At 43.2% G+C, this 27819-nt stretch overlaps 1 protein-coding gene across 2 annotated transcripts in view; it reads left to right on the top strand.

Moving 5' to 3' along the window:
• MID1 (midline 1) overlaps positions 1-27819 on the top strand; it is a 593315-nt gene that overhangs the window by 228696 nt on the left and 336800 nt on the right. Inside the window, exon 1 of one of the 2 annotated variants that reach the window (XM_072744772.1) lies at positions 19351-19482. The exons of the other annotated variant lie outside the window; for it this stretch is intronic. The gene's annotated coding sequence lies outside the window, so the exon portion shown is untranslated. Of the gene's footprint in view, positions 1-19350; positions 19483-27819 lie in introns of those variants that run through there. 2 annotated transcript variants of the gene reach the window in all.

The raw sequence follows: 27819 nt of genomic DNA, 5'->3' as shown, positions 1-27819 counted from the left end.
AGTGGTGCTTTCCAGAGGCTGGGATGGGGGAGTGGGGAGATGTTGTTTAAGAGTACAAACCTGCAAGTAGTACATAATAAGTCTTGGAAATCCAACTGCTGATTACAGTCAGCAATACTATATTAGAAACTTCAAAGCTGCTAAGAGACTAAATCTTGGTTCTCACCACAAGAAAGAAATGATAACTATGTGACCTGATAGAGGTGTCAACTAACGCCACAGTGGTAATCATATTGTAATATATAAAAGTGTCAAATCAACACAATGTACACCTTAAACTTATATAATGGCATATGTCAATTGCATCTCAATTTTAAAAATCAAACATGAATATGAAAAATCACCCGGGTGGATGGATTGGACTAGGCCATCGGTTTATTTCAGAACACCTTGTAAAGAAGAGGCCCAGACCAACTAAGACAGAGAGGAAGGTCAGTGTCCTGAGTCCCACCCAGATAAAAGTTTACAGCTCCCTGCTAGAGGCCTCACAAAAGTGCTTCTCATTCTTCTACACCAGTGATTCTCAAGCAGGGCAACCGAGCCCCCCACAGGCATGTGGCCACGAATGGAGACATTTTTGGTTGTCACCAGCTGGAGGGGAGTCTATTGGCCCCTAGTGGGTAGAGACCAGGGATGCTGTCAAATACCCTACAAGGGTCCCCACCTCCGAGAATGGGGACGCAGGTTGGCAGCAGGGGCTTTTAGCAGTGTTATGATTTCAAGTCACAGGGGTGGAAGCATGGCAGCTCCAGGCAATCAGCCCCGTGAAAATCAGTGTTTGAGGTAGAATGGGGAGTTTATACAGACTCACTAAGAAAAGACCTCAGTTTCCAAAGAGAGAGAACTGGTGTCTAGAAGGATCCATGCTTATGGATAGCTTAGAAGGGAAGAATACAAAGGGATTATGTCTCCATCACCACCCTCATGACCTATTACATGGCCTTTTATGCCCAGCACCAGCATGTGACATCTGTCCCACAAAGAAAATAATACAGCTGTCCTAGTCAGGGTAATTCATGTCAGTTGTAATAAACAGTGACTTGCCACAACTGTTTATTTCTCACTCACATTTGACTCCAGTGGAGTTGACCAATGACAGTGGGAAAGGAGTAGCTGCCCAGGGACCCGGGTTCTTCTGGCAGTCTGGCAGCTGTCTCATTGCTAGAGCCTCAGGGACCTTAGCTATGTTCTCAACACCTGGCCAAGAGGTGACTGTAGGGAGAATTTCGAGAACCATGCAGAAGGCTTTAAGGGCCAGGCCCCTCGCCCCTTGCCACAGGCCACCTCTATTCCCTGGCCTCACTTAACCGCGAGGGGCTGGGAAATGTTGCTTAGCTGTGCGCCCAGGAGGGCTTGGCAAGCACATGCCAATGTCTCTGCCAGGATACCGTTTCAATATCTGAGGGAAATGTGATGGAGCTTGAAATAGGATAGTATTTGAAATCCGCTGTGTAAATTATGAAATGGTTTCTCTTTAATTGTGACAGGACAAAATTTACATTTTTTGACAAGAAAGTAAAAATAATCAAAACTCAGGAATTTCAGAGACCCGTTCTCACCATGTCAGTTTATCTTGTTTTGTCCCTTCACCCATCTCCCTCCAACTTGGGCTGCTACCCTGACGTGTTGAGGTCAGCTCAGGGATAATGAGCAACCGAGCTGGCAGCGGAGAGGCCTGGGAGTAATGACAGGGCCTGTTTTTAAGGTCCAGACACCATGCTAACCATAGCATTTGTTATGGAGAGGACACAGCTGAGACATCACCAGAGCCTGCGGCCTTGAAATTTTCACATCCACTTCCTGTCAAAAGGAATCAACCATTTCTGCTGGAATCATTTGTTCTCCTAGGTTAGCTGCCCAGCTTGGTGTATACAAAAGAATTATCTAGGATGCCATGGTGGACAGATTCTAAGGCACCCCACTGACCATTTTTCTGGCATTCTCCCCATTGTATAATCCTCTCCCTTGAATGTGGGTGGGACCTGGGACTTGCTTTTACCCAAAACAATATGGCGAAAGGTCACTTCCATGATTACACTACTACAGTTGTAACCCCTGTCTTGCTGGCGGGCTCTCTTTCTTGCTGACTCTGATAAGGCAAGCTGCCATGTTGGAGAGGCCTATCTGAAAAGGTACACTGAGGGTGTCCTCCAACCAACAGCCAGCAAGGAATCTAGGACTATCAAATAGCCCTTAATTAACAAAATTTTGTTAACAACCTGCATGAGCTTAGAGGTGGATCCTTGCCTGGTTGGACCTTCAGATGAGGTCCCATCTCCAACTGGCAAATTGACTACAGCCTTATATAAGACCCTAAAACAGAGGTGCCATCTAGGCATGCCCCAATTTTCTACCCACAGAAGCTATGGAATAATAAAATGGATGTTGTTTGGAGCTGGAAATTTGTTTACAGCAATAACAAGTAATATAGATGCTTGTTAAAAATGTAGGTTCCCAGGTCCTAGCCACAGAATCTGTTTAGCAGGATTGGGGGAGGACTGTGGAATCCTAGTTGTTCACCACCACTTCAAATGGATTCTGAAGTACCTGGTTTAGAAATCACTCCAGATTCTATAATATTCATTTTTATAACTAGTCAGCCTCACCAGAAAGTTATGTAACTCAGCAATATTATTTTTATTCCCAACAGAAGTGACTTAAAAGCTACATTTCAGTGATTTTCCCCTTGGTCCATTATTTTAAAATCTGCACTTATTTTCTATTGTGGCTGTAACAAATTACCACAAATTAAGTGGCTTGAAAAAAACATAAATTTATTATCTTATAGTTTTGGAGGTCAGAACTCCAAAAATAGATCTCAGTAGGCTAAAATCAAGATTTCAGCAAGGGTGGTGCTTTCTGGAGGTTCTAGGGGAATATCTTTCCTTCCCTTTTTCAGCTTTTAGAGGCCACCTGCATTCTTTGACTCACCGCTCCCTTCTAGCAATGGCATTGCTGAGACCTCTGCTTCCATTATCACACCTCCATCTGACTATGCCCCTCCTACTCATTTCTTTTTCATATAAGGATCTTTGTGATTACATTGGACCCACAGGATAATTTAGGAGAATCTCTCCATCTCAAGGCTCTTAATTTGATAATGTCTGCAAGGTCCCTTTTGATATGTAAGGCGACATTCACAGGTCTGGGGTTTAGGACATGAACATGTTTGGGAGACCATTATTTTGCCTACCACAAGATCCATTGAATAAAATATCTGTGTCTTGATGCTGGTAAGATGTTTATATCCTTCTTTGTATCATGTGAACTATATAATTTGTCTTGTTTCCTCTTCTGCTTTAGCTATTGGGCTTTTGGAGCTAATAATTGTATTCAGTTGTAATAATCCTGCTGACTTGCTTTCTAATCCAACTGCAGCCTTTGGTTCATTATTTTATTCTTATTCTTTTATTCTTATTTTAACAGTCCTGTTTGGTCTGTGTCACTTATTATAAGTTGATTTTGAAACATAACTAGAATATACAAATCCCCATATTTAAGCTTAACCCCTAGATCCTCTGATACCTAATCTCTTGCCCTCCAAGGTCACCAGCGAGTGAACCATTTTCTCATTTGGTATCTGGGCTTTCTCTCTTCTATATCTCACTCTACTGTTCCTTCTTTGTCCTATCCACAGCCATCCCTGGTCTTACAAGCCACTCACCAATCTAGTTGTCAATTTCCCCCAAGGGACTGTGGGTGAGCAGTTCACCCTCCACCCATTGGGTAGAGTTTGCTAAGAACTCTATCCTTTATAGTGTGATGGATGAACTAGTCTCTGAACCCTTGGTCAGCCTGCCCATCGAATAAAGATCTTCTGAACTGATCTCAAATACCCTGGGCTCATTAAAGTACTTGAACAAATTGCCCTAGTAACTCTCATAATAGCCACACACCTCAGGGAGACAAATAATATTATCCATATGTTACAAGAGGAAATATTGAGTCAAAGAAGGCAAAGAGGGCTATAGATTCCATTTCTTCGGGAAAATTATCTCGGTTTCAGGATTTTAGATGACTTAGATGGATGTATCCCAATCCTAGTTTTCCATTTCATCAGTACACCCCAATTATTGTTAGCAGTGGTTTGACAAAATAATTTTGTTAGCCTAATTAAAATATAGATTTCAGACACCATATTTTGGAATGGTCAGAAGAGCAGAGAATGGAGTCCAAACTTTAGAAACACGGTGATTAAAGTGTCTGCCAAAATGCTTGAAGTTAAGCATATATGTTCAGCTTAACAAATTTTCATAAAATGAATATCTGTATAGCCACTCTCTCCTTATGTCCAAATTCTTCCCATACCTCAAAGACCAGATTAGATGCCCTTCAACAAAGACTTGCATAAGCCTCTTCCTTGTAATGTTTTTTTCATTAAATTCCAGAAACATCTTAGTTGGATTCTTCTTATGTCCCGTAACATCTGTGTTTAATATGTGTGTGTATCTGATTCACACTCAGTGTCATTGTTTTACTATAATTTGAATATAGTTAATCAGAGAAGAATGAGTGAATAAATGAGGGAGGAGGGAGTAAATGAGGAGTCGAGTTAATGGAGGTCCCCCAGCCCGGGATGGAATAGTGAAGTCCACCATGTCTGGGAGTTAGACAAGGGTCAGTAAGCCATGTGAGCCAGGGCAGCTCTGGACAAACACTTCAGTCCTGACTTGAGGCTGAAGCTAGTCTTGACTCTGTCCACCATCTGGGATTAGATGGCCTGGGGGTCCTTAGAAAATGATCAATATTAAAAGGGAATCAGATAATTTTCAAGTGCATTGTGCCTCTATTTAAAGAGAGATAGGGTGAGTTTAAGGAGCATAGGGCATATTGTACCACTGCTTTACCTATACTTGTATCATGTTTTACTCTTTTCAGCAGGTTTTCATATATACATTCTTGCTTCAAGCTTAGGGGGCAATTAATTTTGCTACTGCATTCATAACTGTTGACCATGTAAGCTAGTCTCCAGGGGCATCAAGCAAATGATTAAACATTTATGTTAGGGCACTTGCTCCATTGATCTCATTTCATCCTCAGAGAAAACCTAAGAGATAGAAATTAGCATCCCTCCTTTTTTACAGATGATGGAATCAAAGAGCCTCAAAGAGTTTTAATGGCACACAGAAGGTCGTCTGTCTACTTCCTAGTTGAATGTCTGTGTTCTACTCAGCTGCGGTCCAGAGGAGTCTGACACATAATGAGAAAGCAGACTTAGGGATTTGGATTCAAAGAAAGTGGCCCAAGTTGTTCTAATTATGGTCTTGTTTATGATTAAAGTTTAATATGAAGCGATACCAGTTAAATATTCTTAAATATGTACCCTGATTTATTGTATATGGTAATGATTGAGTACCACCTGTGTGTAAGCCACTGGGTTAAATGGGACAGTGCACCCCACAAAGCTACTTTTTCCTTATCTCCCAGACGGAAAGTAGGACACAACTCTCTTTGCTTTCAAAAGTCAAATCTCTTTGGTCCTTTTTTAAAAAAGTTCAACGGTCAGAATTAGCTGGGGCTGGTCTCTTGATATTTATTTATTTTTAAAGATTTTATTTATTCATGAGAGACAAAGAGAGTCAGAGACACAGGCAGAGGGAGAAGCAGGCTCCTTGTGGCAAGCCCGATGTGGGACTCGATCTGAGACCCCGGGATTATGCCCTGAGCCAAAGGCAGAGGCTCAACCACTGAGCCACCCAGGTGCCCCTGGTCTCTTGATATTTAAAGAAAAACTTTTTAAATTAAAAAATCCCATTTTGCATCACAATGCCAGATTTGAGGTTGTACTACAAAGCTGTGGTCATCAAGACAGTGTGGTACTGACACAAAAACAGACACATAGATCAATGGAACAGAATAGAGAATCCAGAAGTGGACCCTCAACTTTATGGTCAACTAATATTTGACAAAGGAGGAAAGACTATCCACTGGAAAAAAGACAGTCTCTTCAATAAATGGTGCTGGGAAAATTGGACGTCCACATGCAGAAGAATGAAACTAGACCACTCTCTTTCACCATACACAAAGATAAACTCAAAATGGATGAAAGATCTAAATGTGAGACAAGATTCCATGAAAATCCTAGAGGAGAACACAGGCAACACCCTTTTTGAACTCAGCCACAGTAACTTCTTGCAAGATACATCCATGAAGGCAAGAGAAACAAAAGCAAAAATGAACTATTGGGAATTCATCAAGTTAAGAAGCTTTTGCACAGCAAAGGATACAGTCAATAAAACTCAAGGACAACCTACAGAATGGGAGAAGATACTTGTAAATGACGTATCAGATAAAGGGCTAGTTTCCAAGATCTATAAAGAACTTACTAAACTCAACAGCAAAGAAACAATCCAATCATGAAATGGGGAAAAGACATGAACAGAAATGTCACAGAGGAAGGCATAGACATGGCCAAGAAGCACATGAGGAAATGCTCCGCATCACTGGCCATCAGGGAAATACAAATCAAAACCACAATGAGATACCACCTCACACCAGTGAGAAGGGGAAAATTAACAAAACAGGAAACAACAAATGTTGGAGAGGATGTGGAGAAAGGGGAACCCTCTTGCACTGTTGGTGGGAATGGGAACTGGTGCAGCCACTCTGGAAAACTTGTGGAGGTTCCTCAAAGAGTTAAAAGTAGATCTGCCCTACGACCCAGCAATTGCACTGCTGGGGATTTACCCCAAAGATACAGATGCAGTGAAACGCCAGGACACCTGCATCCCGACATTTATAGCAGCAATGGCCACAATAGCCAAACTGTGGAAGGAGCCTTGGTGTCCATCGAAAGATGAATGGATAAAGAAGCTGTGGTCTATGGATACAATGGAATATTCCTCAGCCATTAGAAACGACAAATACCCACCATTTGCTTCAATGTGGATGGAACTGGAGGGTCTTATGCTGAATGAAATAAATCAATCAATCAGAGAAGGACAAACATTATATGGTCTCATTCATTTGGGGATTATAAAAAATAATGAAAGGGAATAAAGGGGAAAGGAGAAAAATGAGTGGGAAATATCAGTAAGGGAGACAGAACATGAGAGACTCCTAACTCTGGGAAATGAACAAGGGGTGGTGGAAAGGGAGGTGGGCGGGGGGTGGGGGACTGGGTGATGGGCACTGAGGGGGGCCCTTGATGGGATGAGCCCTGGGTGTTATTCTATATGTTGGCAAATTGAACACCAATAAAAAATAAATTTTAAAAAATCCCATTTTCCCCTCAAAAAGCCTACTTTTTATATAGCAAATGAGCTTTGTTTTTAGATTATTATGATTCGCTATAAGTTTACTAATTTGATTCAGCAAAAATAATTGAGTCATGTATTCTAAGCAGTATGTGAAGGCACTGTGCACAGAAACAGTTTGTTGCTACTTGGTATGTGAAACTAACAGGTAGAAGGCAATGAGGAGGGAAGCATAGGGGGTCCCAACAAATGCTCTTGCACTTACTACATAGTATGATAGCTTATGATTATAATAGATACATACGATACATATTATCATAAACAATAAATCCCACTACTCTTGCACACTTTCTCAACAGATCATGACAAGTTGGAGATTTTACAATAAAACCTGTTCATTCATTTATTTCTTCTATAGATGTGTAGATGTGTAGACATTAGACATTAGAGGTGGAGTCAGAGGTAATCAGTGGTTCTTACCTGGGGAAAATTCTGGGACACGCACACACACACACACACACACACACACACACCAGAGACCATTTGGCAATATCTGGATACATATTTTGTTGTCATAGCTGGGAGAGGGAGTGCTACTGCTATCTACTGGTATCTACCCAGTGGAAGCCAGGGATGGTGCTCAGCATCCCACAATGCCAGGAGAGTACCCCCCCACACACACACAAGAACTCTCTGGTCCAAAATGTCAGTAGTGCTGAGCTTGAGAAGCTTTGAGATAGATACAAACATAGCCAGATACATAGGTAGATACATAGATACATAGGAATAAAACTAGTTATATGCTAAGTGTCAAGCACTGTGATTAGCAGACAATGACCAGGGCATCCTTCATTGACAGCATAACTTACTGTAAAGTCATTGTGTGTTTTCACACCTCAAAATCCGAGTCCTATTTCCTTCCAGGCTATGTACAAACCTAGTTCTTTTTTTGGGAAAAATTAAGTTTGGCCTCTCCCAGGATTTGTTGTCTTTCTTTTTTTAAGATTTTATTTATTTATTCAGGAGTGGCACACAGAGAGAGGCAGAGACATAGGCAGAGGGAGAAGCAGGCTCCCTGTGGGGAGCCCGATGTGGGACTCGATCCCAGGACCCTGGGATCATGCCCTGAGCCAAAGGCTGACGCCCAACCACTGAGCCACCCAGGTGCCCTGGATTTGTTGTCTTTCTAATCAGTATTTCTTAGGAGTAAAACCACCTACACATACGTTTCTAGGTGAAGTTATTTTTTTGTGCAGCATACATAGTTCCTAGCACTGATAACAAATTCAGCAGGTTTAATCGGAATCAGATTTGGTATGCTGTTTCAGTGGAAAAAGAAAACAAATATAAGAGGGCACTTTAGAACTTTGGCTCTTGTTAAAGAGTTTATGTAATTTGCTGCATTAAAGATTAAATCCAAGCTCACAAGAACTTCACATTTATGATTTGAAACTAATTCAAGATGAAATATGCAGTCCCCTGAGATGTCTTTGCAGATCTGTGTCCCTACTCTCCCACTTCCAACATGCCAACCATTACCAAAACTCCATCAGTTTCTAGATGGAGATTTCTTGCATCTAATATGGCATGTGGATTCTCTGATCCATATCAATAAAAGATTTGGAGCCTTGGGTGTGAGTATCCCATCCATGAAATACATGTTTGGACTAATTTAGGGCACACACTAATCAAATACTTCTGATTGACTGTTAATATCTCACACTTAACCTTGTCAAGACTATCCTGACTTACAGTTAATAGTGTTTCAAGTCCTTTTTGGAAAAACACCATGAAAAGTGTGAGTGCATACTGGTCTGCAGAAATTCTTAGCATGCATTAATTGCAGATTAACTGTGAGGTTAAATGATCAGGGAAACCTCTGTGAAATCCTGGGACTCCTTTTAAGAAGAGAACCCCCAAAGTCTTCATATGTGCAATTGTGAAAACCTAACCTGACCTTAGGGATTTTTTTACAACTTTTTTTGGCTTCCCATTATATCTATTCCAAGGTAGATGAAAAGTTAGATTAATTTCTAAATAGAAGTACCCATTAGAATGAAGGCAAGGTCGATCCTAAATGTATCCTTGTGGCATTGGGACACTAGAGAGTATGGGATTCTCAAAGAAAAACTCTGTAACACGATAGCCTTCAGTGTCAAAAACTTGCTGATCAGTCTGTCCAAGGTTCCTGAAAAACTTGCTAAACCAAAGCTATTTATTGACACATCTGCCTTCAGAATCACACGGAGAAAAAAATACCTAACATTTGAAAATAGAAAAAGGCAGAGAAGTTTCTCAGTACTCCAATATGTTTCCAATCTATGTCAAGTCTCTCAGTTCTAAAGACTGATCCTTTTTTTCTGATCCCTGTAGCTTAAGAGAATAGCAGGGAGCCACATAACAGGGCAGTGGAGCTCGTACACCCTCCGGGAGCCCACTGGAAGGATATGGAGTCTTTTTTTTTTTTAAGATTTTATTTATTTATTCATGAGAGACACAGAGAAAGAGAGAGGCAGAGACACAGGCAGAGGGAGAAGCAGGCTCCATGCAGGGAGCCCAATGTGGGACTCGATCCCGGGACTCCAGGATCACGCCCTGGGCCGAAGGCAGGCACTAAACCGCTGAGCCACCCTGGAGTCTTACTTCCATATCTGTCTGTTGCTCTTTGCATGTTCCTGCCTCTGTCTCTGTCCTTCTTGGATCGATCTTTCCTTCATTGTGTTTTTCCTTCTCTGGCTACAGTATAAAACTAATATGTTGTTCTTGTTTGGGGAGATTTTAAAGGCATTTTTAAAGCATTTTTAAATGTTTTAAAATTTGTTTACTCTTTTACTTTTGAATCAGCAAAAAAAGTTTCAAAGAAAGTACGGACACATCCTACATACGCTTCACCTGGTTTTCCCTAATGTCTTACATTACCATGGTACTTCTGTCAAAACTAAGAAACCATCGTTGTACCTTGCTATTAACTAAACTCCAGACTTTATTTGAATTTCTCTAGTTTTTTCACAGATGTCTTCTTTCTGTTCTAGGATCCCATCCAAAGCACTTAGTGCATTTACTCACCATGTCTCTTGAGGCTCCCCTGGGCTGTGAGTTTCTTCATCTTTCCTTTCCTTTTCAAGATTTTTGCAGTTTTGAGGAGTACAGTAATGGAATTTTGTAGAATGTCACTTAGTTTAGCTGCTACGATCTGAATGTTTGTGTCCCCCTCCAAACTTCATATGTTGAAATCTTAACTCCCGTTGTGATGATATTAGCAAGTGAGGTCTTTGGGAGGTGATTAGGTCTGGAGGGCAGAGCCCTCATCGTTGGGATTAGTGCACTTATAAAAGAGACCCCAGAGAGCTCCCTGGCCTCTTCCGCCATGTGAGGGAATGACCAGAAGTCTGTAGCTCACAAGAGGGCCCTCATCCAACCATGCTGGCAAATGGGTATTGCACTTTGAGCCCCTTCTACCGGTTTGGGGAAAAATACTACGGAGAGGAAGTGAAATGTCCTTCTTATGACATCATAACAAGGATGTTTATATGTTTCCCTAAAACATAACTTTTGAAATTCTTCCAACCTTTAATTAAGTTCCTGTTATCTACCCTAACACATGAATGTGTGTCTAACATGTAATATTTACCAGATATTACTTGGTAAATAAATGAATGACTAGACTATGCCTGCCCTCATCCTCATCTATAGTCTGGGTACAGGCCCAGGGTGGGGAAGAAGAAATATCCTAGGCAGCCTAGATGCTAATCATTTGGAAGTCCAAGCACTGTTATTGATCTGTGCTTTAAAGAGTTAATTAAACATTACTTTGGAAAACTGTGATGTACTTTCATCTTCATAAAACATTGTTCTAGATTTTCATTTAGTTTTGATATTCGACTGTGGTGTTTTAAACAGTGCTAATGAAGTGAGAACTAAGCATCTAGGAGTGAAGAAATGCAGACCTTGGGAAATGGGGAGGTGGTTTAGAATTATTGCTGTAAAATTGCTTGTTTTCATTGCTCTTTGAGGATTTGCCCTCCCGCATGGTTATTTGCCATCTCATTAAAAGGGAAACTCTCAGTGACATGGTCTTGAAACACCTGCCTAGCCAAATGTAAAGAGGCAGCCTCTTAAGAGCTGAGGTTTTATTTTTTTCTGTAGCTTGATGGAGTTTTCTTTTTCTTCTTAAAAATACTTATTTTATTTTGAGAGAGAGGGAGAGAGCAGAGAGAGAAGCAGAGGGAGAGAATCCCAACCAGACTCCCCATGGAGCATGGGGTCCGACGTGGGGCTGGATCCCAGGACCCTGAGATCATGACCTGAGCCAAAGACAAGAGCCCCTTGACAGAGTTTTCATACATTATCCAAGGCAGTGAATTTTAAGCTGCCTGCGGACACAATTACAAAATGCAAAGTTAAATGAATTATATAAAAATTCAACCCGCTTTCTTTTGCAGAACATGCATCCCCCCAAAGCTAAATTTAAAAGGCCCAAATGGGGGCACCTGGGTGGCTCAGTGGTTGAGCATCTGCCTTTGGTTTAGGGCGTGATCCTGGGGTCCTGCTTCTCCCTCTATCTATGTCTCTCATGAATAAATAAAAAAAAATCTTTTTAAAAAATAAAATAACAAAAAATAAAAATAATATAAAATAAATAAAAATAAATAGCCGAAATGACTGCTAGCCTTTGCTGGTGTCACCAGTGGTTTTGTGGGGAGGTCAGCTTCTCTTGCATGAAGGCATACAGAAAAATTGTCTGCTGCTGTGGGGAAGTGGGAGGGCACGACTGGCCAGAGGGACTAAGAGTTTCTTTGATGTCCTACTCTATTCTCCATGGGTTGTTAATAATTTTTAAATGTCCTGGCATTTTGTGAGCAATGTAAAGGCCCCAGATCCCCAGGGTGGGGGTGGTTTGTGGGAGTAGGGTGAGTGGAGGAAAATCTGTAACTCTAGTCTTCTGTTTTGAGAATAAGCATTCTTGACTAAAACAAAGGTGCAAGACCCCTTTTCTCCCTTGTTGACAATGGGTCCGAAAATCAGACGGTAGGTCTGAGAGGAAAATCTGGACAATTTCTAGCCTTTGCTCCTTCTCGGGTTCAAAAAAACACTACGGAAACCATGGGTGACAGGGCTTTTACAGGGAATCAAACCCCTCAAAACCAATTTCAAATAGGATTACAAAAACAAACTCCTCAGGACAGTTCAGATACTACAACAAAGTTGCTGTCTCGGTCCTCGGACCCCGACTTGCAAAGGCAAGGTTTCTGAAGATAAGCATTTGTGTTTCAAATTTCCCCCACTTGGCTCTTTATGATAACAGCTTTCGTAAATAGCATAGCAGTTGAAACATTTATTATTGGAACAGAAATGCAATTACATGCAGATGTTGCCCGGTGATTCATTGCTTTGTGCTACACACATTTTAAAGTTAGAGGAAGAACAAGCAGGTCATCAAATAAATGCTCTAGGCTGAGCCCCACTTATTCTCTTGACTCAACTTATCTAATCTCTCTCGTGAGTGTTGCCACAATCTGGGCCTCCACGGCCCTTCTTGGCAGCCTGTTGCATCGTGCAATTACTCCAACTACCGTCAAGAAGGTCTTTTCATCCAACATAAATGTTCTTTACTTAATCCAAACCCGGTTCTTTCTCCAACATTCCTGCTCCGAGACATATAAAATGACCACCGCCGTTTCTTTTTTCAAGTGTGTCACTGTGGCCTACTTTTTTGGTCAAGTTGGGCCTTTTCTCCTTTTTTTTTTTTTTTTTTTTTTTTTTTTTGCTTTCCAATGAATGAACTATGGTAGTAGTTGGATAGTGACCAGAGCTGTGAAGGAAATAAAACCAGTAAATCGATAGAGAACCACGGGAGGTGGGATGGGTGGGAACTGTCAGCCCTGGTTATTGTAGGTGGCCCCCTACTGGAGAAGAAGACGTTTGCATACATTCTGAGAGTGTAGGAGCTAGCAGTGAAGATACCAGGTATATTGGTTTCCTGTTGCTGCTGTGGCAAATTATAAGCTTAGCGGCTTAAAACAGCCCAAATTTATTATCTTACAGTTCTTGAGGTCAGAAGTGTAACGCAGGTCTCACTGGGCTAACGTCAAGGTGTCTACAGGGTCACATTCCTTCTGGAGGCTCTAGGGGAGAATCTGTTCCCAGCTTCCAGAGGCTGCCCACATTCCTTGGATCGTGGTCTCCTTCTTCCACTTGCAAAGCCACCAATAGCTAGTCCAGTCTTTCACATGACATTGCTCAGACGCTCATCCTTCTGCCTCCCTCTTCCACATTATATGGACCTTATGATTATATTGGGCCCACCTGGATAATCCAGGGTAATCTTCTTATCTTAAATTCAGCCTGCTAGCAACCTTAATTCCATCTGCATCATCAATCCCCCCTTGCCATTTAACATACATGTTCACAAGTTCCAGGAATTCAGATGGGAACATCTTTGGGAGGCCACCATTCTGCCTTCCACACCAGGAGAAGAGTTCCAGGCAGCAGGAATAGCATATACAAAGGTCCTGAGGTCTGAACAAGATGACTATGTTGGGGAGAGCTTATTGGCATTAGACAATTGACTTAACGTTCCTTGTCTCCATTTTCGCCTTTGTCTAATAAAGACAACATTTGTTTCATTGACTTCAGCTGGTTATGAAGAACTTGGAGAGGAAAAAATTTTAAATGCCGTGTGCTTATATCTTGCTGCAAATTTTTGTCTCCTTTAATTTCGTTATTGTAATCCTTCAAGGTTTTCTTGTATTTTTTCATCCTTGATCTTTTTGTAGCAGGAGGGCAATGTAATTGATAAGCATTTGGCAAATTCAGATGGGAAATGCTATTTTGGATTGTATTTCCATGACCTCTTCAAGAAGTACATATTCTAGTTCTTTTTGAATATTTTATTTTTTTTAAAAGATTTATTTATTTATTTATGATAGACATAGGGAGAGAGAGAGACCGAGAGAGGCAGAGACACAGGAGGAGGGAGAAGCAGGCTCCATGCGGGAGCCCGATGTGGGACTCGATCCCGGGACTCCAGGATTGCGCCCTGGGCCAAAGGCAGGCGCTAAACCGCTGAACCACCCAGGGATCCCCCTTTTTTGAATATTTTATAAGGAGACCAGTGTAGTGACATTTCTAGCTAATTTCATTTCATTTATGTCACCAATGTATTCACTAGCGCCTGTGTGGAAAGCGCTGTTAAGGGAACATGAACAATAGGAAAATAGCCAAAATAGGGTCCCTCTTACCTTCTCGGCACTTGCAATCAAGTACCTATGAGTACCTTGCCATTCTGGGATGCTTCTTACAGTGTAGAGAGAGCATGGGTCTACACAGTATAGCCCAAGGGTAGCTGCCCAGTTTCGACAATAAAGTTTTATTGGCACCCACCATGCCCATTCATTTACATATTATCTGTGGCTCCGTGGGACCCCAGCAGCAGAGTGGAGTAGTTGTAGGGAGGGAGACTTACAAGTGGCAAAGGTGAAAATATTGACTCTCTGGTCCCTGGCAGAAAAAGCTTGCCGACTCCTGACCTAGTAGGGTACGCGGTCTTTTGGAAATTTTGGCTTTTGCCTCTGAATTTGCTCTGATTTCTTGTTTCTTAAAATGAAGATCTCCAGTCAGGCAGTGCTCTGAGAATTCCTAGTTTCCAGCATTCCCATGGTTAATACCACCACACCAAGTAAAAGTACTAAGTAAAAGTGCTAAGCTGTCAGGATCTATCCAACGTACGGACTTGTATTTGCTCACTCTGGTTTTCCTACCACATATTGTGTAGCCCGTGCGTTCCAGTCCTCTGTTTGTCCCTGTTGGACGTAAGCTGCTTTTTCTTAACGTCATCCCCCCCCCCTTTCCTTCAAGGTCATTTAGAATTATAGTACAATCCTCTGAGGTGTTAGCTATCCAATTTGGCACCATCTGCAAATTAAATCAACTTGTCTTTTATTTCATCACTCGAGTAACTGATAGAAATATTAAGAAGCGCCTGCCTCAGGACATTCTTTTTAAATGTCGCTGTTTCCCTCAAGGTTCAGCCAGCACCACTGATTAATCTCTGAGTCCACCTTTCAGCCAGCACTCTAATGGAAACTGGAGCAGGCCAGGAACTCCCGAACTTACGATGCCAGTCATTGCGCCATCAAGGGTATTGACTACGCCCAGCTCACTGAGGCTTGCCTCCAGCCACATGGTTGGCCATATCTGTCATGTCTTCATTTGTCACGGATTCTAGTTCTCACTCTTGCCTTGAACTTCAGCAGGGCCGGAGGACTTGCTGTGGCCAATGAAAGGTGAGCAGAAGTTTGAGTGTCCCTTATGAAGTGAAGTTTCGAAAGGTAGTGCTGCATGATTCACCAAGTCCCCATTTCCCATCTCAGCCACCGTGAAAGCATGTGTTGAAAGGAATCCTTCATCGGCCTGGGCTCCTAAGTGGCTATGAATAGGAGAGCCTTCCCTGTTAATCTGTGTAAATATGTGGCACGAGTGAGAAAAACACCTTTGTTGTTTACAAGCCACCGAGATCGGGGGGGTTCCTTGTTACCAGAGCATGACCTCGCCCATCCTGCCCAACACAGCACCGTAACATTTACATAGAAAGCTCCACTAAAGCTAGGGACAATTCTTTTTCCGTGTACCCTTTCCTATTTGTATCCTACACAGACCCTTGCCATAAGACCCCTTAAATGCTTCTTGAATGGATATGAACTAAAGAGACATTAGTAGATAGATAATGGGCTATGGTATTATGCTTTTCCATCACTTCTTCATATACAGAATTAATGATGAAAATAACTCCTTGTACATCCAGCTTCCCAAGCATCTTCAAAGTGTTTTTGCAATTGAACACGCGCCAGTCCTCCTCAGTTTTTCGAAGGATGTTTCATGATATGATGGATGCATCGAGTTTTACCTTTCCCTGATATTTACCTTATTTGGCTCAGCCCAGGCCCCCCAAGTCTAAGCATGGTAAGGCCAGCCTCTGGCCAGTGAGAGCAACCTGCAGTAACTACAGTGAAAGCGTTAGTTTGGACATTTGTCTATGAATATTTCTATATTGACAAGGAACTCCAGTTAAACATTTGTCTATGAGTGTTTCTATATTGATGTGGAACTCCAGTTAAACTCCAGAGATCCAGGGAAATGTCAGAGTTTCATATTCCATAATATAGATGTGCACAGCCTTTCCTTGAAGATCATTAGCTCCATGATGGGGGAGACATGCCTAACTTACTCGTGGCTGTTTACCTAGGGCCTAGAAAAATGCCTGGGCCGTAAGAAGCATCAATACATTAATTGGGAATGATTGGGGGGGGGGACACCTGTTAGGTACTTTCAGTAAATCTGTGAGACATGCAGCCATTGTTTTCACTTTGGAGATGAGGCTTCAGAACATAAGTGACTTGCCCAAGGTCACAGGACCAAGATACGGAACCAGCATGGAAGCACATTCTGACTCAAAGGCATTTGCACTTCCTCGGTGGTGTGGTACACCCAGGGCGCCATAGAACTAGCGAGCGTTCTGGAGTCTGATGGACCAAGCTTGGAATTATGGCTCAACTACTCATTAGTTGTATGTCATCGGGAATTTCTAAAATCTATCCCCTGATGTTTACCTTCAACCACTATGATATTTTCTCCTCTTCAAGTAGGTCTTGTATTTTATTCAGTTTCCCATAAATGCTGTTTTTTTGGCACAGTGTAATTATTCAGCCGTAAGTGCTCTGTCATTGGGGGCTTCTATGGTTAGGTCGGATCCAGGCTGCTCCATGGCACAGCCTTTCCCAAACCATTGATTGAGGCATCCAAAATGGATTTAGTAGAGGGTTATATTCCTTCTTTGAAATATGCTACTTTGAGATCCAAATTTCGTTTTGACCCTTCCAATTCAATAATTATAGCCTAAGATATTTTGTGTTTAAAACCTAAATGATTGTTTGCTTAGAATTGTAAGAACAAATTTGGAGGCCAGCTTAAGGCACTTAAAGGTTTAGCCTGCCCTAGGAAAAAAAAATGCATTCTTTGTCTTGCATCAACATGTTAATAAAGTCTAAAGTTCCTGCATAAACAGAACTTGCTTCAGCGGGAATTATGAGAACATAAAGGGTGCAGGATCGTAAATGGACTCTAGTACTGAAAGCCATTTACCTAGCATGGTACACAGAGTTTTATTTAAGATTAATGAAAACCCAATAAGTAGAAAACACTAATATTCCTGCCAGTGGGGGAGTCGAGATGAGTCTTAACTTGATGCCATAGAAATGTGTGTACTGCGAACAGAAAAATGTGTGCAATATTTGCAATTACATCTTCATAATATTTTATAACCCAAATTCGTATTCAATAAAAATATACTTCCTATCTCATTTTATGATCTTTCTGGAGTCATTTTCATGGTAAGTTATGACTATAGAAAGAGTATTTTAATCAGTTCGTATATTGCATTTAAACTCTCCGGACAGACGATTATTAAAAATTATATTTGAGCATGGAAAACTGCCATTTTAATGTTCTTCTGTGCCTTTAAGTTGGTTCTACTTTTGGAAATTCTACCAGAGTTAAATTCTAGAAGATCTGAGATTTGGGATCTGCCTCAAGCCAATCGTGAGACTTTAGAGCAATCACTGTATCTCTGCGAGTTAGTTTTGTTATCATAAAAAGGAAATAACACACACACTTCACAGTGTTCCTGTGGAGATATAAAGAGAAACTGGATGCAAAAATCTTTGCCTGGTGTAAAATGCTATCCAAAGATTGGTCGCCCGTCCTGACAGTGTGATTTTTGCCTTTCACTGCTCTTAGCAGAAGCTCTTCCTCTTCTTCCCCCCTCCCCAGTTTTCAGGAGTTTATTTGAGCGAACATGGACTGGAATCAGGCAGTGCTAGGAGCGTCCCACCCCCCCCACCCCCGCCCCCGCAGAAACTCTTGACGATTGGTTTGTGCTGGTGCTGGCTTAGGAGGTATGTAAACATTCTCTCCCCTTTCCTGAGCAGGGGCCTAAAACCCAGCACCAAGCTATTTTTACTAAGATTGACACTACCCAAGGAGCAGTCACCCAGGGGGTGCAAAAAGGGAGGGACAAATGACCCAGCTGAAGATAGCTTTTATTTAGTGGGCAAGCTTCACCTCCAGCCCCCGGGGACTGGGAAGTCATGGGGGTCTCCGAGTCACAGGAAGACTGCAGTGGAGTTGGTTAGACTTGAAAAGGATTATTACTTTACTTGGTGGTAGATAAATATGGGGGGTGGGGCGAGCCAATTATTAGACAATTGATATGTTACATACTTCCATTTAAAAATTATGTTTTGAGCCCATTGTTGGGCCTTCCAGGAGTTCTTTTAAAGATGGATTTTCTTATCTCCTTAAGTCCGGGAAGCTGTTGAAAACAATTTTCTGTGTAATTATGCAAATTCACATGTGTAGATTTCCTTCCTGAAGCCATCAAATAATGCTTCAATGTGTGGGCTCAGGAGGGTTATTACAGGGAATAAAGAGATGTCATTATGTGTCATTTTGCCCATCAAAAAAAATACAGTAGCAATTACTAGCTTGTAAAGGGAGTAAACTCCAAATGATCATATTGCATTATCTACTAAGGGCCTGGGAAGGTCGAATAACTATTAGTTACTGTGCCCACGTAAGGCACTTGAGCCTTATTTCATGGAGACTTATTCACATTCTCTTCCCATCACCTCTTTCTATTCACTTCTTTGAAAATCATTTCAAGACAAGTTATCCTGGTTTTAAAAACACGGAAGGCAAACAAAACCGTCCTCTACTTTGGTTTTGCTCCCTCCTGTGCCTTTGGATAATATGAGGTTGGTCACAGCTCCTGATATAAAATACTCACTGTTGACTCACAGTCCTCCTAGAAGGGCCAATTTCACAGACCGCCAGGATAAAGATGATTTTAATTAAATGGCACAAATCCCTTTGTGCTGCAACCAAACCCTGCGCAGGCTGACGGACTCCCAGCCATTCTGGCATGTATAGAGTTAACCAGGTTACCGGGATTCCTAGTTAACTTCTTTCACCAGGAATGCAATTCATGTTTACCTATATAAGGAAACCTGTTAGGCTGACCTGAGTTTGGCAGATTTTTGCGCTGACTGGGAGGCGTGTAAGCACACAGCCTGGAAAGGGGAGTGATTCGGAGCTGGACAGAGCAAGCTTCCTGAACGCCCCAGCCGTTCAGCTGATCCGAGGCAGCCTGCTTGGAGGACCTACAGGTTTGTCTCTTCCAGATCACAGCTGAGGAACAAAATCCCCCGTCCTGGGAAAAATGGGGAAGCCGGTGAGTCTTACCGATCTCTCTCTGCTCGCTTCAGCTAAGTGCCACGTCTCGCTGCTCTCACCCAGGAAGCAAAGGGAGAGGCGTAGCTCAGCCTCCAACCCCACAGCTCCCTCCCGAACAGACACAGTTCTCCGCAAATACCTCCAGACAACTTTTCCTGCCTGTTTTATACACCAGGAATTCACAGAGGCGATGATTTTAGCACCTTAGCCATTCCAGAGAGCGTTTTTACTAGCCAAGAGTTTGTAGACCATCGTGATGAGCAAACTTTCTCATCCCTGTCGCACTCTGAAACACTGGAAATGAGCCTTGGGGTGCTTTGTGAGAAGGCTGAGTCCCCAAGGAAGTAATAGTAAATCTAAGTGGGTTCTTAAAACCACAGGCAGTGTGATATTCCGCAGAAGTGCAATTTGTCACTAAAAAGGCAGTCTGCAGGTATCGTTTTTCAATCATGCAGCAGCAAAATCCCTGCATCCTGCACATGTAGTAAAGGACAACTTCTGAGACACTGAGGAAAGAAAGAAGCCGGGCTGGGCTCTTTGTTCTAGACAATGTAAAGATCACTCGCGCATTTTGACAAGTAGCGTATGTCTGTTTATATATAAGGCGAGAATGATGAATAAGAGCTTGATGTCAAAGGCATTGCGGTCGATTGAGTTCGAATTTGGCTATACTCTGTGTTTATACAAAAATCTCAGTCTGAATGTAATTAAACATGGAAATGCGAAAGTGTTTGCCAGACTTTCAGGGCAATTGTAGTTAGACGTGGGAGCAGCCAATTAAAAGAGGCAGCCCGAGGAAGGAGGAAAGAACTATGCCAGCCGAGTTCGGGGGCATGGGTAAAACTTTGGAAAAGAAAGTCAGTTTTCTTACAGTAGAGCTGTCCGAATGTGATCTGGAATCAGGAATCGTTTTCTTATTTGGAATTATTTTTTATTTAGCTCATGCCAAGGAGGGGGGGGGGTGGCTCTTAATTGAGTTAGCTGGGTTGATTGTGTTGGAGTGATGTGACTGCTCAGCTGTCCGAGTCATACTGTCGTTTCCTGTCATGCACAGCGACTTGATCCTAAAAGTTGGGGGAACAGGATTGTGCTACTGGCTGCGGCAAGTGGCACGAGGACCCGGTTTCCGATTCCTCATGTTTGGAAACCGACCTCCAGAAAAGTAACCGGCGCCAGCAAGCGGGTCTGAGGGGGTGAGCACTTTTTAAACCATTGCTGGCGATCGATCGCCCGTCCTCTGCTCGGGCTACGGTGTAACACAGGGAGTGGCGGCTCCCCGCTCGGAAACACAAAAGCCATGGCCAGTTTTGTTTAGGGCCCTTGACTCGAGAAAGCAGAGCCGTTCGCAGGAACGTAGTTCAAACGGAGCCTGCCCGCCCCAGGAGAGCGAGACCTAGAGGCGCGGATCGCGGGGTGCAGTGGACGTTTCAGTAAATAAAGTTCTTGACAGCCAAAGCCGCAGGACGGAGAGGACTCTGGGCAGACGTTTCGGAGCAGTTCTCTCGGTCGTGCTCAGAAAAAACAGGAGTCCTGTAAGTGCGTTGCTTTCAACGGGCATCAGTAACCCAGGAGACACAGAACCCTTATTGGAAAATATACGGTTAATAACAGATGTTTATACCGGGTTGTCTCACCCCGCGGATGAGATGGCCCCAGGCCAAGTCGGCCAGCGTGTCCGCTGTTCTTCCTGTGAGTTAATATGTACACAGTTATTATATACTAATTACATCAACAGCCAGGGGAATATATAAGCAGAAAGATAGATAGGTCTCCTGGGGTGGGGAGGGCCCCGGGTAAAGGGCAGGAGGTTGGATCTCACGTCTAGTGTTTTCCTGGCCGGTGACACGCGAGTTCCCGCAGGCCACCAGGGCCCTGACTCCGCAACCTACTGGTCCTTGGCTCCTCGGCTGCTCATTTGGGGGCAATAAGAGGGATGATTGTATTTAACACCTTGGTGTTAATGGAGTTTCAGGAGGATTCCTTCTGGAAGATTAGTTATTTGAGGGTCCGGACTGATCCTGCCACGCAAGGCAGTAGGTAGGATGTCGTGCTGTCGCATCAGCCCCTCGGAGCCACCGCTAGCCTGTTGTGTGGAGCGGACAGCCGCTCGACAGCCTCTTTAGATCTGGGAGACGTTAGGAGGTGTCTGGATTGAAGGAGATTGAAAAGTACTAGGGGAAGAAAAAAGACAAAGAGAAACAGGTCTTGTCAGAGCCTTGCCGTGGTCATCGGCCAGCATGTGTTGTGACTCCCCGAAGGAGTGGAGCGTATGAGGTGTGGTTGGCTGCAGACTGGCCTGGTGGCTTGTTTTTTTGGCCGATCAGACTAATGAATATTCTTTCAGGCCAAGATTCAGACCAGTGGCTGAGCCCTGGGAGACAATGAATGGGTCACAGACCTGCCCAGATGTTGGTCTCTTTTGTCATCTGGGTCATCAAGCTGTGCCTGGGCTGGGGGGTGTCCCCCTGAAGGTTATCTCTGGGCCACGCAGCTCCCTCAGTTTGCCCCACTGCTACATGCAGGTAGGATGCATTTGTTATCTGTGTGATGTGTAAAAGTTAGGAAACTGTCTGACAACCCGGGCCCGGAATGGAGATGGGGCAAGTCAAAGTTCTGCTGTACTGTGTTAACCTAGCCTTGGGGCTAAATGTGAAGGAAGGTGTCCTAACTTTTATTGTCTTCCATGCTGTGGAGGGGATGTCAAGGCCCTCTATATGTTATCCAGCTTGGCCTCTCGATTCCATAAAGAATTTAAAGAGGTGTGCGTGTGTGTGTGCGCACGTACACGTGCATGCATGTGTTGTTCTGTTCTTAAAGATCTCCGACAAAACTGATGACAAAGTGTTTCCTCATGGGATCCTTTCTAACATTTAGTTATGGTTTATACTTCCCTTTCTCAAACTGCTATCAGGGTGTGTTTGGCTGGGATTCTGCTGCTGCCAGTGTGGCCTAGTCCAGAGGCAATGACATAAAAGAACCTGGTTTCAAAAGTTATTTATTAAATGTAAATTCTTTCCTTGGACACTGTACCAGATTTGTACACAGCATTCCTATCCCTGGTGAACTTTCTCTGGCTTTCTCTGCCTACCATTTGACATCAATTACCTTTTCAAAAACATTTCGCGTTATTAATTCCTGTTACGTTCATTCGGCAAATATTTATTGAGTGCCTTTTGAAGTCCTATGCTAAGTACTCTGGAGGAAAAGCGGGTATATCAGAGACAGATGAATTTAAACCAAATCTTCATGCCACCGATAGCATTTCTGCCAAGAGAAATCTCATTGCCTCTTGAGTGTGCAGCATATGAAATATGAATTGCTACAAACTTACCTGACCACTGACTTGTTCACTGATCATCCTGAGGGACATTCTCTAAGTCACAGCTTCCCAACTGGTGGGCAGAAGTCAGGTAAGGCACAGGCCATGTTGTTCATGCTTTCAGTGACCAGATGATTTCCGTGTCAGAGCACGCCAGGTAGATGCCAACGAACTTGGTTGCACTTACAAGAAGAAAGATGCCACTTTGCTCCGTGCAGAGCATCTGTGAATGACAGATTGCTGGATGCTACCTCTTTACATGCTGTTAATGTAATTCTTAAGACCACACTTTCTTGGAGGCATCGGGGATTCCTAGGGTGCCACACACACAAAGAGGGGATATTTTCAAAATGCCAAGTACCTCGAGAGCTTTCATACTGGTTTTAACCACTGGAAATTATTAAGGTTCAAGTTCCAGTGACAGTCCTTATGAAGCAGACGAAGGCAGCTGCTGTTACTTCTAAGGTTGTATATATAAGGCTTAGAACTAGGGAGCATGAATTAATAACTGGTTTGTGTCAGTAGGATTCGCCAAGTATCTAGGGCATTGGCAAAACCAATTTAAAATATATTTATATTTGAAGAAAGGTTAGCTGGGAAGGTGATAGACAAGACTAGGGTTTCTAGTTAAATGTAAAAGTACATTTCCATATTTTAATTAATTGCTTGCAATCACATAGAAGGGAATCTTCCGCGAGTGAACCTTTCAGAGAAATTAAGTTCCTTTATATATTATTGCCAAGGGTTCAGTTAATTTTATTTTTTATTTAAAAGGAAAATAAAAATGGATAGCAGTGCTTTGTGGAATGTAGCATTTTCAAATATGCGTGGTACTTAATAGCTGGATCTGCGTAAAGAATGGCTCCAACTGCACGTCCTCATGCATTAGCTCTTGTGAGTTGCTCTTCACTTGTCTAAACTTGAGGCAGAAATGAAATTAAGCAGAACCTCCTCAATTTGACAGTTTGAGTTTTAACACGTGACAGAATTGGAATTCTGGTTAAAAAGCCTAAGCCCGGAAATGCTGCATTATTTATAGGTATTGTTCTGCAACGGAGGCCTTGGGTTATTTAAACCACAATTATTCCCCTCCCTCCTACCCCCACCTCGGGTCTCTAATTGTGCAGTTAGTTAGATCTGTGCTAACACACACCTCATGCATTGCCTCGGGGGAACAAAAGGGTCTATCAGCTCTAGAGAATGGATAACGAGTTCACTGGAACTGCTATGCTTGGTTTAAAGTTAAGACACAAAGCAGTGGATGGTGGGTTTGGTCAAGTCATGTTAAATTTTTCTGGGATTTGGTTTCCTTCATCCATCCATGGAGACACAAATACGCATGTCATTGGACAGTTAGGAGTGTTGAGAAGGGTGGTATCCGTGAAAGCACCTGGCACAATTCCGGACATGAGGCCAGTTGATAAACAGTCATCGGATCTGAGATGGGTGTCTTCAAGGACACAATTAAGGGACAGAGGAGGATCCCTGGGTGGTGCAGCGGTTTGGCGCCTGCCTTTGGCCCAGGGCGCGATCCTGGAGACCCGGGATCGAATCCCACGTCGGGCTCCCGGTGCATGGAGCCTGCTTCTCCCTCTGCCTGTGTCTCTGCCTCTCTCTCTCTTTGTGTGACTATCATAAATAAATAAAAATTTTTTAAAAAAAAGAAAGTTTAAGGGACAGAGGAAGAAGTACACACACACACACACACACACACACACACACACACACTGGCGGCCTGGATGTAATGTCGCCCACTCGGCCGCCTAAGCTTTGCTTTTCAGAGAACATTTTTGCGTCTGAGAGTCTTGCTCTCAAGCCTCCTGCCTTCTGTAGCAATCTATGTGATCTCAGACATAAGCTTCCTCCTTTCAAGGTGTTTTCCAAAAAGTAACGTGCTTTAGAAACACATGGTCACTTCATAACTTCATACTTCACTCATTTGACAGCTTGAAAGCTTTTCCAACAGCAGTGGCGGGACACTGGGCCAGTGAATTCATTGCTCGAAGCCTCTGGTTTTATGAACAACAGGTTAGAACATTTCCCTGCCTTCAATCCGTAACAACAGTTCTCCAGGGGGTCTTGAGGATGGACCTCTTAAGGTGTTATGCCCCCGAAAGTTACCCCCAGACCCCGTTCTCTTTCTCCACTCCCCACCTAACACATCCCTCTGCTTTTTGGTAGAGACTCAAAGATAGTAGAGAAGCTCTCTTAAAGGAAATGTATTTTGGCACAGAGTGTCATAGCATGGTACGCAAAAGCACACACGCAGCAGCTCCCAACTGACAAGTGATTTAGAGAAGTTGAAATCTTAAAAAGTTTATCTTATATTTTCCGCATATGTGCATACAGGAGGAACATAGGATTTATTTTTTAAAAATTGGTCTAAGTATGCCTAAAAGAGTTCTTTCAGTAAATGTAGCATGACATATTTAAATGCTAAGAAAACATTGTTTTATACCTTAACTGGAAGAATTTTTTTTTCTTGGTGTTGTATCTTATCTCAAGTTCAATGAAAATGAAAATAAGTGAGAAATAGAGGATCTATACTTTTTAAATTTTTATTTTAACTCCAGTTAGTGAATATACAGTGTTATATTAGTTTCAGATGTACAGTATAATAATTTAGCACTTCTCTATGTCACCCAGTGCTCATCATGATAGGGCTCTACACTTTGATCAAGCCACTGCTGTGGACTGGATTCTGTGGTCCTCCCCACTCCCAGAACCACATCAGAACTATAATCTTTCCTCACATGGTCCTCCCTGGGAATGGACTTGTCTATTCACACCCACAGGAATATCTACCAAGTTGCTACACTTCGCAGTGAGCTAATTTTTTAACCTTTCTAACACAACACATGTCCACAAATGCATTTAGAACCAGCATGCTTGGTGGATTCCATAGATCTCCTGGGTACCTGTCCAGGCAACTTTCCTCCAGTACCCCCTGAGCCATGAGAGGATCTTCCTCTGGTCTGGGGGGAATCCCTTCCTCCTTTCCATTTCTTTGATAGGCTTTGCCAGGTACATGACTTCTCCTTTCCTAATGGGTGCATCTTATTTCAAATAATGTCTAGACCTCAAAAGAGGTGAAAACAGTATGAACTTCTATGTTCATGGGCAGGCAAGGCAATTATAGCATGAGTGCAGTCTAGGCAGCAACAAGTGTAGGATACATCCTGATACCAGCTATGCCGAATCCGAAAGAACTCCCCCCTGAGAACTCATGAAATACAGTATGACTCCCCCATCATACAGGGATGCCTAATATCCCAGAGATAGAGAATGATTTCATTACCTTTTCTTTTAAGATTTTATTTACTTATTCATGAGAGACACAGAGAGAGGCAGAGACACAGGCAGAGGAAGAAGCAGGCTCTCTCCGGGGAGCCCGATGCAGGACTCGATCCCAGGACCCCAGGATCACTCCCTGAGCTGAAGGCAGACATTCAACCACTGAGCCACCCAGGCATCCCAATTTCATTATCTTTTAAGGCATCAAGAGTGTTCTAGTAGAAACGAATGGATCTAGACAGAGCAACACCTGTAATCACCATATTTACTGCTTTGGCATGGATTTCTTTCCAATTAAAACCAACTAAGAGAACAAGATCCAGTGACATTGGGACAAGCAGTGGGATAAGGATGAAGAGGCAGGAATGGAGAGAGGACAAGGAAAGAGAAAAACAAAAAGGAGAAGCTCAACATCCACCGAACAATATTTATCAAAGTCCTGTGCTGAGCCGGGCATCGCCCTACATGCTCAGACTAAAGCAGAGCATGCGCTCACCTAGAGAGCAGTCTAGTGTAGGAGGCAAAAACACTGATGCAATGTCCCACAAACCAGGGTAAAGGTGCGCCCGGAGCGAAAGCTAGGAATATAGCTATGCATTGCTGCGAGATTGTACTGGGTGACGGGGGTCCTTTAGCTAATTGAGAAGAAAGTCAGAGAAAGCTTCCCCAAGAGAGGGCTGCTTATACTGAGAGCCAGTAGGAAGGATGGGAGTCAGTGTGCTTGGAGGGAGAGGAAATGGCCAGATTGTAAGAGGGAGTTTTCAATGAGGGATGCCATTTGTCTTTTGGAAAGGCCACGTGGGCAGCAACATAGAGAAGAAATCATGGGGTGTCAGACTGAATGTGGGTGAACCAAACAGGAACCTAGGAGAGGGGCCTAGGAAGAGGTGTGGCTGTTTTCCGAGGGGAAAGAGATAGGAGCGGCAATGAATGGGGACGTGGGTGATGGGGAGGGACCAGGAGGCATCAAGGCAGACTCCCAGGAAGTTCGTCACCTAACTGGAGTGATAGTGGTATCCTTAATGACTCAGGGAACAATAGAGTTGACCTGGTTTGGGGGTAGGGCGGGGAATCTTTTGTAGCCTGCTGGAGTGGAAAACGCAGGAGCTTTGGAGCTGAAAGTCCTGCTGTGGGTTTAAGTCCTGGCTCATCCATTGACTGGCCCTGTGATGCAAAGTTTCTCTGAGCCTCCGTTCTCCCATCTGGAAAAAAAAAGGCCATAAACACCCACCTCCCAGGGTTGCTGGGACGATCAAAATAACTTCATATATGGTCAGAGGTCCTACATCCATGAGTTACTATCGTTACTCCACAAATTCACCAGCAGGGAAGCCTGGAGAAGGAAGGGCTGTTTTCAATAAGTTGCTGGGGGTGAGGGAGGAGGGTGGTGTGTGAGAATCTGGACAGCTGAGGTCTCAACGCCCGGTGCGTTTACCCGAGCGAAGTTTTTCTCGTGGCTGATAATGTACAGGACGGCCGTCCGCTTCAGTCGTCTGGGGGAGTACCTCTGGTTTCATCCCGTCCTCCTCTCCTCCTCTGCCTCAGCCCGGATTAAGGGATCCCACATAGGAACGAGCTACATTATTTTTCTCAGCCGAGATCCCTTATCACTTGTAAGAGGACTATAGGATTTAGGAAAATGTAACCCGAGAGTTTGCACTAACAGATGAGCACACTCGATTAACTTCACACTCCCCGTAGTGTTTGGGCGAAGGTTTTACC

Source organism: Vulpes vulpes, chromosome X, assembly GCF_048418805.1.
Source record: "Vulpes vulpes isolate BD-2025 chromosome X, VulVul3, whole genome shotgun sequence".
NCBI lineage: Eukaryota > Metazoa > Chordata > Mammalia > Carnivora > Canidae > Vulpes > Vulpes vulpes.
The sequence above is the reverse complement of the archived record's forward strand: the minus strand, read 5'-3'. Positions and strand labels throughout refer to the sequence as shown.